A 13,555-nucleotide genomic window follows, 5' to 3' on the forward strand; every position below is an offset into this window, starting at 1 on the left:
AGATACAAATCCCATTATGGTAGCTAACTCTCATGAAAGGGCCATAACAGGATTTGCACCGGGGGGATCTCAGAATTACATCCTTGCCCTCCCTGCTGGTGGCATAATCGGGTTCATGTCTATCAACTTAAATATATTTAAAGCGCAGAAAGGACTTCATGCTATGGCTTCCAGATTCTCCATATGTCTCTCTCTCTCTCTCCCCATCTCTCTCAGTCTGTCTGCCTGTTTGTCGCTCTCTCCTCCTTTTCCCACCCCACCACCCCCCACCCCCCCAGAAATGGAACCAGTCACAATAGTCATGCCAGGAACTCAAAAGTGTGTATCGCCCCCAGGCGGTCAGTACTGCAAGGGATGGGGCTGGGGGGGCAGGGCCTCTAGGGAACCCCATTGGGCCCTCTCATTACATGTGTGTGTGGGAGTATTGGGTAGCAATGGGGCGGGGGGAATGATTGCAAGTGGCAGGAAAAGGCAGGGGATTATCTGCATTGTCTGGGCAGGGGGGTGGCTCTGTTGCCCGATGATGGTGATGCTGGGGCAGGGCAGTCTTTAACTTCAATTTGAGATTGGGATGCTCTTCAAAAACAGCACATCGATCTCTGTGGACTTGGCCTTGCTGGTGTCTTTAGGCCTCACCCCTCAGGAATGACTGTGCAAAATACATGCTTTTTTGATGAAGTGTCAGAAGACCTGAAGAGAAAACCTGCCTGCTTCTCTGGGGAAAAACACACTGGTTTTCAGTCAGAACCTGACACTGCCATTTTCTGGGAAAATTTCACTCAGAAAAATGTGCTATCATTGCTCACCACAAAATTTGTCAAGTACATCGGTTGAGAGTATTGCTTGCAAAGTCAGCACTTGATGGCTAAATCTAATTGGGAAGGTGATGGTCTGCTCTTGAACAGCTGAGGTAGTAGAACTATTGTTTCAGTATCCTAATTGTCTGCTGTATGAAATTTCTCATGATGGCATGGCTCTCATTGTGCACATGCTAATCATGAGTGGTTGGATTGTGAAGTGGACTCGTGACCAATGTGTAAAGTGGACCACAAATGGTATGATAACATCACAACTGCTTCCAGGATCACTGTCAGATAGCCAGCATGGTTCACTGAATGTGTTTAAACAGCAACTGCATATTCAGTATGGGTTATCATCCAGGGTTCCGGATATTCGACCTCAGCATGGTAAACCTCAGAATTAAGATGTGACATTGCAAAACAACTTATTTGCAGCAAATGGGGGAAGCCAGCTATCCTGGCAACATTGTGCATGCTCCAACTTCTTCTGTGTTTAGAGACAACTCAATGGACTCCCCTCTCCTGGCATAAAGAGCCTCTATCACCACTCTGATTCACCAGTGGACAGTGAGATTTTAGACATGTCGCCTGCAGCAGTTCAGGAGGATCCCGACACAAAGAAATTAAGGTACCCTACTCACCTTCATATCCGCTGGCAGTGCTGGTTGCGATAGGTGGCAGAGTTCTGTGACAAGCTGCTGCATAAAACACTAATGACAGATTCACTGCTCTTGGCTATGTGGAGGTAAGAGAACTGCACCCAAAACATCTTGGGTGGATATGGCCTCCTGCTGAGAGTTCTGCTGTCCTTCCTTCTCATCTCTCTGTCAGCAGCTTGTTCTCCTCTTTGCTGCCTCTGCCCCATCACCATCTCATGCTGCATCTATGACTGGGAGCAAGTGGTATGCTCAGAGCCCGTGCAGTTACAATCTGCGCTTTCTGCATGCCACTCCCATCACCACCTTTACCAATTCTTCAAAATAGCAAGCCCTTCCAGAAACTCTATCACTGATACACCGCGACTGTAGTGTACAGTATCTATAAGGTGCACTGGAGCTAAGAAGACTTCTGCAATAGAGCATCTTCCAAACCTGTGACCACTATTGTCTAGAAGAATAAGGACAGAGATGTATGGTAATGCACCTTTCTGTAAATTCTCCTCCTGCACATATACCATGCGTACCTGGAAATATATTGTTGCTGAGACAATATCCTAGCATTTCCTTCCTAACAACAGTGTGGATGCACCTACACCACACAATTGCAGGAATTCAGTGACATCCACATTCCAAAAATGAAGGAAAAGAAGGATCAGTGGAGAAGGAGCAGCAGCAATCCTTCAGCTTGTTGATGATCCCTTTAAATAGCATTAATGGGGCTTGCTTTCTGCTGCAGAACACCTGTTCAGCTCTGTGTTTGAGAAAGTGTCAGCTGGTGATGTTAGGGTGGTGAGTTCAAAAATGGCATAGCTGACATCAAGTCAGTGTTATAGACGTCATGATCTGTCTACCATGCTTACCTTTGATGAACACTCCTTATTTTACTGAAACAGAGAAGACTTTGAAGGGGATTAACAGGATATTTGTTGAAAGGTTGTTTCTACAGATTTGAGAATGTAGAAGTCGGGGTCATAGGCTCAGGTTAAGGAGACACATATAGGATTGAGATGACGAAAAATTTCTCCACTCAGAGGATTGTGAATCTGTGGAATTGTCTGCTTCAGAGGGTTCTGGATGTTCGATTGTTGAGTACATTTAAGCCTGGGTTATTAGATGTTTAGTCTAAGGGAACAAGGGATAAGGGTAACAATCAGGAAAATAGTTATTACAGAAGATCAGCCATGATCACATTGAATAATGAAGCAATCTTGAGGGATTATGTAGTTTACTCCTACTCAGTTCTTAAGCTGTTATATTCTGACTGCCCACAGTAACGTCCTCACCACATGGTGTTAGTGTATGTCATGCAGGAAGTGTGCACCTGTGACACAGATGATGTTTGAGTCCTGAAACAGCATCACTAAGATCAAAACTATGGATGCTGCAGAACTTGACTTAGTGGTCCTTAACTTTATATACATATGTCAAGAAAATGTGAGTCATGATGTCATGATTTTATCATTTTCACACCAATATTTTTCATGTCACAGAGTGGCTGCAGGACATTTATAGAAACATAGAAATTATGACTAGGAGTAAACTGTTTGGCCCTTTGAGCCGACTTCGCCATTCATTATGATCATTGCTGATCCGTCCATCTCAATCGCTTGTTCCAACATTCCTCTCATATCCTGTGATCCCTTTCACCCCAAGAGCTAAATGTAACTCCTTGAAAACATAGCAGTTACATCCTACGTCAATTGGATCTTAACAAATAAAATCTAAGTCCAAAATGAGTGTGAAAATAGGAGAGTTTCAGATCTGTTTCGGCAAGCTCCCCCCAGTGGAATCTTATGCACTGTGCAAAAAAAAATCTCGATCTGATTTCCACTTGTAGGGAGATGGGAGTGGCCTGAAATCCAGCTGATAGCAGCATTGGGTGCCATTACGTGTGTGCAGGTCACTGGGCTCTGAGAACAACAGAGTCCAGTCAGTACCTCTGCTGCTATAGCCGGCCTCTGTGGCCCAGCACAACTGCCACCCTCCACCCGCTCCTTCAACTACGGTGGAACTCAGTGACTGTGCTCATCCTCCCTTCTGGAATGATTGTGGCCCAACCCCTGTTCACCTGGAATGATCACCACCGTTGCTTGCCCCACCGATGGCTGTTCAGAGTGCTCAGCAGTTGCCGCCTCCGTCCCTCCACCGATCAGTGTTGCAGAGCGGCAGTGGTTCACCCCTCCCTCCCCACACTGATTGTGGTTGCAGAGCAGCAGCATATCCCCCCTTCCCTCCCCCCTACTGATCATACAGTATGCAGCAGTTTCACCAACCTACAGAATGGCTTGCCCTGGTCTTCTCTTCTGTAGGCCCTGCCCTCCTGGTACAGCATGGTGTCAGGCTGCAGGGCCAGGGTGCCAGACTGGCATTTCCAGGATGGCAGGCTGGCAGTGCTCAGCAGGCACACCATTGCCCCCAACCCCCAGGAGGGGCTTAGTAGCCTCCAGTTCTACCAGCGAGGCCATCATGTCTGGTCCCCATTGATGAGGAACCATATGTGATCTTCCCCAGAGAGAACCTTCCCCAGCAAGGCCACAGAGGAAGTGAACCTGGACAATTCTGACCTGGGCTCATTAATTAGATTTAAATCAACATTTCAATGCGTTTAAGTAATATATTCAGACTCATGCCAGATAGCTGGTGCCGATATGTTCGCGAGAGATGAGAAATTGGACGCAGACCTGATATCTTGGCTCTCACGATCTTACCAGTTTACCCTGCCCATCGGCCAGCGAGGTGCAATGGTAAGATCACCCCCACAATGTTTTGGCCTTAATTACTTTCTGTGGTAGCAAATTCCATAGGCTTACCACTTTCTGGGTGAAGAAATTTCTCCTTATCTGCCTCATGTAGCTTGGACCTGCCTTATATTAAGTTGATCTTTCTCTACACCCTAGCTATGATTGTGACGCTACATTCTACAGTCTCTCCTTTCCTTCTGTATGTACGGTATGCTTTATCTGTGTAGCGTACAAGAAACAATACTTTTCACTGTATACCAATACATGTGACAATAATAAATCAAATGAAATCATCTCAATTCTAAATGATCTACCCTATATCTTCAGAGTGTTGCTCCCTGGTCCTCGGCTGTCCCACTTCAGGAACATTCTTCCTGTATCTACCCTATCTCATCCTGTTTCAATTTTATAATTTTGAGATTCTCCCTCATTGTTCTGAACTTGCGAATATAACCCTTACTGCCTCAATCTTTCCTCATACATCAGTCCCACCGTCTCAGGAATCAGTCTGGTAAACCTTTGCTGCATTCCCTCTATAGCAAGAACATCCTTTTTCGCTGAAGGAGCCCAAAACTGTATATAATATTCCAGGTGTCATATCACAAGGTAGTATATAAATGCAACAAGACATCTTTGCTTTTGTACTCCAATCCTCTCACTATGAAGGCCAACATACCTTCTTTACTGCCTGCTGCATCTGCATGCTTACCTTCAGCTACATGTGTATGAGGAACCAAGGTCTTGTTGCACTTCCCCCTCCCTCAATTTATAGCCATTCAGAAAATAATCTGCCTTCTTGTTTTTGCTATCAAAGTAGATAACTTCACATTTATCTACATTATGCATCATCTGCCATGCATTTAACCAGTTACTCAGCTTGTCCAAATCACACTGAAGCATCTCTGCATCCTCCTCACAGCTCACCCTTCCAACCAGCTTTGTGTCATCTGCAAATTTGGAGATATTATGTTTAGTCCCCTCATTGAAATTATTAATATTTATTGTGAATAGCTAGGGTTCCAGCACAGATCCCTGCAGCACTACACTAGTCACTGTCCGCCATTTAGAAAAAGACTCGTTTGTTCCTACTCATTGTTTACTATCTGCCAACCAGTTTTCTATCCATCTTTATACATTACCCCCAAACCCATGTACTTTAATTTTACAAACTATTCTCTTATGTGGGACTTTGTTAAAAGCTTTCTGAAAGTTCAAACAAACCACATTCACTGGCTTCCCCTCAGCAACTCTGCTTGTTATATTCTTCAAGAATTCCAGTAGATTTATCAAGGTTTATCAACCTTCAATCCCATCAACTTCCCCAACATCATTTCCCTACTTATATTGCTTTCCTTCAGTTTTTCTCCCTCAGTGAACCCTGTGTTCCCCAACATTTCTGGTATTTTGTTTGTGTCTTCCATTGTGAACAGAGAACCATAGCATGTATCTCATTGGTCAACATTTCTGTGTTCCCCATTATAAATTCCTGTTTCTGACTGTAATGGATCTCCAACAATGAGGGAGAATCTCAAAATTATAAAATTGTAACAGGATGAGATAGGGTAGATACAGGAAGAATGTCCCTGAAGTGGGAGAGCCGAGGACCAGGGAGCAACACTCTGAAGATATAGGGTAGATCATTTAGAATTGAGATGATTTCATTTGATTTATTATTGTCACATGTATTGGTATACAGTGAAAAGTATTGTTTCTTGTACGCTACACAGATAAAGCATACCGTACATACAGAAGGAGAGACTGTAGAATGTAGCATTACAATCATAGCTAGGGTGTAGAGAAAGATCAACTTAATATAAGGTAGGTCCAAGCTACATGAGGCAGATAAGGAGAAATTTCTTCACCCAGAAAGTGGTAAACCTATGGAATTTGCTACCACAGAAAGTAATTAAGGCCAAAACATTGTGGGGGTGATCTTACCATTGCACCTCACCGCCTGATGGGCAGGGTAAGCTGGTAAGATCGCGAGAGCCAAGATATCAGGTCTGCGTCCAATTTCTCATCTCTCGCGAACATATCGGCACCAGCTATCGGGCATGAGTCTGAATATATTACTTAAACGCATTGAAATGTTGATTTAAATCTAATTAATGAGCCCAGGTCAGAATTGTCCAGGTTCACTTCCTCTGTGGCCTTGCTGGGGAAGGTTCTCTCTGGGGAAGATCACATATGGTTCCTCATCAATCTTTATCTCTTCACATACTGATAGAAAATTTTATAGTCAGTGTATATGTTCCCTGCAAGCTGACTCTCGTACTATATTTTCCCCTTTTTAATTAATGTCTTGTTCTACTTTGCTGAATTCTAAACTCTCCCAATCCTCAAGTCTGTTGTTCTGTATGAGCAATTTGTATGCCTCTTCCTTGTATCTAATACTGTTGTTTTGTCTGAGCAATTTGTATGCCTCTTCCTCATATCTGGTATTAGATACAAGGATATAAGATTTCCTTATAGTACTTACAAGGGAAATCTCTGATTTCCCTTACAAGTCATGGTTTGGAACCTTTCCCATTTTGCTTTTGCACGAGACAGGAATAGACAAATGTTGCAATTCACTCATGCGCTCTTCGAAAGATTGCCATTGCCTATCCACCATCATCTAGCAGGTAGGAGTCAAATATTGGCAGAAAAGACGATGACTGAACAGTGGCCATTGTTAATACTTTCAAAGAAAAAGTTTTGTAGGTATGTCGGAGGGAATGGGGGAGATCCTGAATGAATACTTCGCGTCGGTATTCACGAAGGAGAGGGGTTCGGTGTCGTGCAGTGTCTTGGAGGGAGCTGTAGATCAGTGGCAGGAAATATCCATTACGAGGGAGGAAGTGCTAAGGCTTTTAGGTAGTGTAAAGACAGATAAAGCTCCAGGGCCTGATGGTATTTATCCCAGGCTGCTTAGGGAGGTGAAAGATGAAATTGCTGGGCCTCTGGCGCAAATCTTTGTCTCTTCTTTGGACACAGGTGAGGTCCCAGAAGACTGGAGGGTAGCTAATGTTGTACCGCTGTTTAAAAAAGTTAGTAGGGATAACCCTGGAAATTATAGACCGGTGAGTTTGACATCGGTGGTAGGAAAATTAATGGAAAAAATACTTAGGGGTAGGATGTATGAGCATTTGGAACATTGCGATCTGATTAGGGATATGCAACATGGCTTTGTTAGGGGGAGGTCTTGCCTTACGAATCTGGTAGAATTCTTTGAGGAAGTGACAAAAACGGTTGACGATGGGAGAGCTGTTGATGTCATCTATATGGATTTCAGTTTGACAAAGTCCGTCATGGAAGGCTGGTAGAAAAGGTTAAGGCACATGGGATACAAGGACAGGTAGCTAGGTGGATTGAGAACTGGCTGGGCAATAGGAGACAGAGTGTAGTTGTTGAGGGGACCTTTTTGGGCTGGAGGCCAGTGACCAGTGGTGTGCCACAAGGCTCAGTACTGGGACCTCTCCTCTTTGTAGTATACATAAACGACTTGGAAGAGAGCGTAAGTGGTGTGATCAGCAAGTTTGCGGATGACACCAAGATGGCAGGATTGGCGGATACTGAGGTGGGATGTCAGGTGATACAACAGAATATAGATAGGTTGGTACATTGGGCAGATAGGTGGCAGATGGAATTTAATCCTGACAAATGCGAGGTGATGCATTTTGGAAGGAATAATGCAGAGAGGAGCTACGTGATAAAAGGTAGACCGATTAGGAGTATAGAAATACAGAGGGACCTGGGAATGCAGGTTCACAAGTCTATGAAGGTTGCGACACAAGTAGAGAAGGTTGTGAGGAAAGCTTATGGAATGCTAGCCTTTATAGGAAGGGGTATAGAGTATAGGAGCTGCCGTCTAATGCTTCAGTTGTACAGAACGTTGGTTAGACCGCATTTGGAATACTGCGTCCAGTTCTGGTCACCTTACTACCGGAAGGACGTGGAGACTCTGGAGAGGGTGCAGAGGAGGTTTACCAGGATGTTGCCTGGCATGGAAGGACAGAGTTATGAGGAAAGGTTGGAGAAACTGGGACTTTTCTCCTTGGAAAGACGGAGATTAAGGGGAGACATGATAGAGGTATATAAGATACTGAAGGGAATAGATAGAGTCAATAGTGATAAGCTGCTCCCTAGATTGGGTACAATTACGAGAGGTCATGATCTAAGGGTGAGGGGGGAGAAGTATAATTTGGATACGAGAGGAAGGTTCTTCACGCAGAGGGTCGTGGGGGTATGGAACGCGCTACCGAGTAGGGTGGTGGAGGCAGGCATGTTGGACTTGTTTAAGGTTTACTTAGATAGACACATGAGCGAAACAAGGATGGAGGGTTATCGTAGGGGGTATTAAATAGGGTCAGAGCCTCGGGAGACACCGGAAATGCAGACTTACATGTTAACGTTTTTGTCTTTTTATTCCGCAGGTGGCGGTCCACCTTGTTGTCAAACAAGGGGCATGCACACGGTGGGTCGTGCGTGGGCTGCTCTTGGAGGTTCCGGGAGTGGCCTAGTACTTCGTGTCGGTGTGTGTGCTTGATCCTGGACCGGTAGACGGGCACCGCAACAGCTCAGTGACTAGCACTGCTAGCTGTGCAGATACATGGATTTGGGCCTGTGTCTGTGGGAGTTTGCGCATTCTCCCTATGGTTGCGTGGGTTTCCTCCGGGTGCTCTGGTTTCCTCCCACACCCCAAAGATGTGCTCTTAGGCTGATTGGTATACCAAATTGACACTATTCTCCCCTGAATCTGGCTAAGTTAGGGGTTCCACTCACATACACGCAGGGCAGGGTAGGTGTGGAAGGATGCGGTGGCGCGGGCTCGTTGGGCCGAAGGGCCTGTTTCCCATGCTGGGTTGTTCTTTGTTCTTTGTCATTGTATATTCCTTTGAAGGGAAAATATGACAAATAAATTCAGAGTGCCCTGGATGACATTTGAGATAGAGTTAAAGATGAAAAGAAGTATGTGTATGACAGATATCAGGTAGGAGGTACACTGGAGAGTAAGGCTGAATGTAGAAAGACGAAAGGGACAATGAAAAACTAATAAGAAAAGCAAGGAGAGATCATGAAAATGGACTGAAAGCTGATAAGCATATTAATAATAAAAGGGTGGTGAAAGAAACAGTAGGGCTGATTAGAGCTAAAAGGGATTCTTGCAAGTGGAGGCAGAAGAAATAATAGAGGTATTCAACAAATACTTTGCATTTGTCTTTACAAAGGAAGAAGATGCTTACCAGGCTGAGGTGAGAGAAGAGGTGACTGACGCACTGGAATAATTTACAATTGAGAAGGGAGAGGTGTTGGAAAGACTATCTTTACTTAAAGTTGTAAAGGGATCAAATCATTAGAAATTGTAGCAGCACTAGTAGTAATCTTCCAGTTTTAGGGGTGTGCCAGAGAACTGGAGAATTGCAAATGATACACCCTTGTTCAAAAGGAGTGGAAGAATAAAGCTGGCAACTACAGACTAGTTGGTTTGACTTTAGTGGTAGAGAAACTTGTTGAAACTATAATTCGAGACAAAATCAGTGATCACTTAGACAAGTGCAGAATAATTAAGGAAAGACAGCATGGATTAATTAAGGGAAGATCAAGTTTAACTAACTTGCTTGAGTTTCTTGAGAAGGTAACTGAAAAGGTTGAGAAGGGCATCATTGTTAATATGGTGCATATGGATTTTCAGTAGGCATTTATTTATTAGTGTCACAAAGGCTTACATTAACACTGTAATTAAGTTACTGTGAAGATCCCCTAGTTGCCACACTCCAGCGCCTTTTCGGGAATTTAGCATGGCTAATGCACCTAACTGCGGAGGAAACTGGAGCACTCGGAAGAAACCAACACAGACACAGAGAGAACGTACAAACTCTGCACAGACAGTGACCCAAACCGGGAATCAAACCCAGGTCCCTCACACTGTGAGGCCATGTCACCGTGCTGCTAATACCACACAACAGACTTGTGAGCAAAACCTCAGCTCATGGAATAATAGGGAAAGTAGGTACTCAGGTAAGAAAGTTGCTGAGTGATAGGAAACAGAGAGTTGTGATAAATGATTGTTTTTCAGATTGGTGGAAGGTTAGTAGTGGAGTTCCACAGGGGCCAGATGCTCCTCCTGATGTATATTAATAACCTAGACTGTGGTGTTCAGGGCATGATGCAAAGATTAGAAATATTGTCAATTGTGATGAGAATAGTTTTGAACCTCAAAAGAATATTGGCATGTTAGTGGATTGGCAGGCAAATGGTAAATGAAGTTCAATGCAGAGAAGTGTGAGTGATTTATTTTGGCAGGAAAAATATGGAGAGATAGTATAAAATAAAGGGAGAAACTCAAAAGGAGGGGGAGTAACAGAGGGACCTCAATGTATGTATACATAAGTCATTGAAAATGGCAGGGCATCTTGAGAAAGCAGTTAATGAAGCATATGGCATCTTAGGCTTTGTTGATAGGGGCACTAGAGTAAGGGATTCATGTTAAACTTGTATGGGATACTAGTTAGGCCACATCTGGAGAACTGCATTCAGTTCTGGTGCCATTCTTGAGAAAGTGTGTTCCGGCATTGGAGAGAATACAGAGGAGATTCCCAAGGATGATTCCAGGGATGAGGAACTATACCTATGAGGGTAGATTGAAAAGGTTGGAACTGTTCTCCTTGGCAAAAATAAATCTGAGAGGAGACTTGATGGAGGTATACAAGATCCTGAGGTGTCTGGCCAAGGTAAATAGTGAGAAATTGTACCCACTCAAGAGTGCATCAAGAAGAAGAGAGCACAGATTCAAAAAGGAGTAAAAGCGATGTGAAGAAAATACTTTTTCAGTATGCTGCTACTGTTATATTTGTCATCAGTTTAAATTTGTAACGTCGGTGGTGGGAGTAGGGTGGGGAAGAGAGAGGCATGGCATGCTGCTGCAGCATTAAATATCTGCAGTAATCTAAAGCACATTGCATAAGCAGTGCCCTTGTATTTGCAATGGATATGTTTGACGATGATACCTTGGATGTCAGCTTCTGGATGCCATGACCCCAATTTCTAGATGCAGCTATTCAATGGACTGAGAAGGAATGTTCTATTTGGAACATTCTGGAGAAGGAGCAGACGAGGGAGGTGGCAATAGAAATAAATGCTATCTCTGAATGTTGCATCATTGATGAATTGCGTTCTATTTTTATGTGGTTTTGGATAAGAATGTTGTTGCTGACAGAGGGTCCTAGTTATTGACTTGTAAAGTCTTCATTTCACAAAGACTTTTTGCTTTACCCAGTATAATTCTGTAGCATGAGGCTCTTTAGATATTTTATGTTAATTCCACAAGGACATTGTTTTCCCTTATATAAAAAAAAAGAGGAGTTAGTAAAGGGGAGTTGGTACAGACTATGGAAAAACAAACTGTGTAAAAATGTTATTCCTCATGTCACTGTTGCTTTTTTTTGCCGAGAGTCTTAAATTGTTGACCTCTGGTTCTTGATCTTTCTTTCCCACGAGAACAGTATCTGTCTACTTTAGCCAAACACCTCATGACTTTAAACATCTTCATCAAGTCTCCTCTTAAGTTTTTCTTCTGTAAGTCCCAGTTTCTTCGATCTATTCTTGAACCATTCTTGCTTTCAGACCTTGCATCCAGAATTGGACGCAACACTCCAGGGAACCAGTATATTATAAAGATTCATCATAACTTCCTAGCTTTTGATAGAGCCAATACTTTAAATACTTCATAAACTTTTCTACCTCGCTGCCCTTTACGTCATCACTATCACAGTCTATGGCCGAATTCTCCCCCAAAAATTCTAAGTTTAAAAACAAGTCATTCACACTTTTTTTCAGTGGTAGTTCAGAGAAGAATCTCTTACATTCTGCACTGCAGAAGTAAGTAGCGTGTCAGATGCGGAATTGCCCCCCTTTCGAGATATAATACCAAATCCCCCAAAGAGGGATACCTCACGTCGTAATCTGTTAGAAGTGTATGGGAAGGTGTGAACTGTTCTTCAGTACCATTTAGTGGTTAACTAAGAAATACCTGACACTTACTTTAAAACAAAATCTTAACAATTTATTTGTTGAACTAACAAGGAACTTTAACTAAAAAAGTAACATACTGAATGAAATAAGATTCTACTGAAATGCTGTTCAAATAAATACAATACTCATTTATTAACAAAAAAAGAGAATTCAGTCACTCTCAAAAAAAAAATTGGGTTTTGTGGCATTTGGAAACTTTTGGAGTTCTTCTGTTGATTCTGCTGTGTAAGTTCTTTTTGATTTGATACCTTTTGCTAGTTAGATGCTGTGCTCTCTTAAGAGATACGAAGCTGACAAGAGTTGAGAGCTGCTTTCTCCCTTGCAAAGCTTGAGAGATGACAGTTTTTCTGATGCTCTCCTGTTTTTCCTCCTGCACTCGCTTTTATACCCGTGATGACCTATCAATTTTTCCTACAATAGAATTGGTCTGATGTTGTCAACACTATCAAAGTCAAATTTTATAGGTTCCTGGTAGCTGAGTGTCTCCTTTAAATTGATTGGGCTAAATTCAAGAAAACAGGTTCTCTTGTCAAGACTATTGCTTGACTTTTTTGATACAAATGTTTCAGCTTGGACTCTATGTATTTTGCATTTTCAACCTCCAAGCACTGAAACAACAGTAGCTTTTAAACACCGCAATGTTCTTTTTCCCTCCAACATTTTTACAATTTTTTTTTACATCTTTGCCATCACCAAATTCCAACTTCACAAATTCAACTTTGCAACTATATCATTATAAAGCTGGGGGCGAGGAAGCTGGCAACACAGTGCTCAGCAGGCCACTGCACATGCATTGATCTGTCAGCACTGAGAATGGTGCATGCATCGTAGCACCGCTTTGCCAGCCCTGCGATTCCCACATTGCCAGCTCTCTGAGACCCTCCCGCCCTCTATCCAACAGCCTGATTGTTGGACTCCCAACCATTTCCTGACCAGCCCTGTGCCCTCCTCTCCTGAACAACCTAGATCTCCAGGCAGCATCCCGCCCACCCCCCATCCCCTGGTGGTGGTGGGGGGCGGTGGTGGTTGGGGGTGGGGGGCGCAGGGGGGGGGGTCAGCTCATTCTCTGGTGGGCAGGGATGAGAGAAGGGACGTCCGATCATTTTCTGGTGTGAGGGGAGGAGGAGGCAGGTCAGATATATCTCTAGTGGATGGGGTAGAGGGAGGCCTGATCATTGTCTGGTTGTGAGGGGTGGCGGTTGGGGAAAGGAGGGAGGCCAGATTGTTGTCTGTTGTGGGGGGGAGGGTGGCCACATATGCCTGGGTGGTGGTGTTGGGGGGGGCGTGCAGATTGTTGTCTGGTGGGTGGGGGGGCAGATTGTTGTCTGGTGGGGAGGGGGAG

At 43.8% G+C, this 13,555-nt stretch overlaps 1 protein-coding gene across 1 annotated transcript in view; it reads left to right on the forward strand.

The window, feature by feature from the left end:
- LOC145337704 (voltage-dependent L-type calcium channel subunit alpha-1D-like) overlaps positions 1-13,555 on the forward strand; it is a 651,603-nt gene that overhangs the window by 243,449 nt on the left and 394,599 nt on the right. The gene's annotated exons all lie outside the window — the stretch shown is intronic.

The sequence above is a fragment of the Carcharhinus amblyrhynchos genome, chromosome 3 (genome assembly GCF_965287045.1).
Source record: "Carcharhinus amblyrhynchos chromosome 3, sCarAmb.v2.hapA, whole genome shotgun sequence".
NCBI lineage: Eukaryota > Metazoa > Chordata > Chondrichthyes > Carcharhiniformes > Carcharhinidae > Carcharhinus > Carcharhinus amblyrhynchos.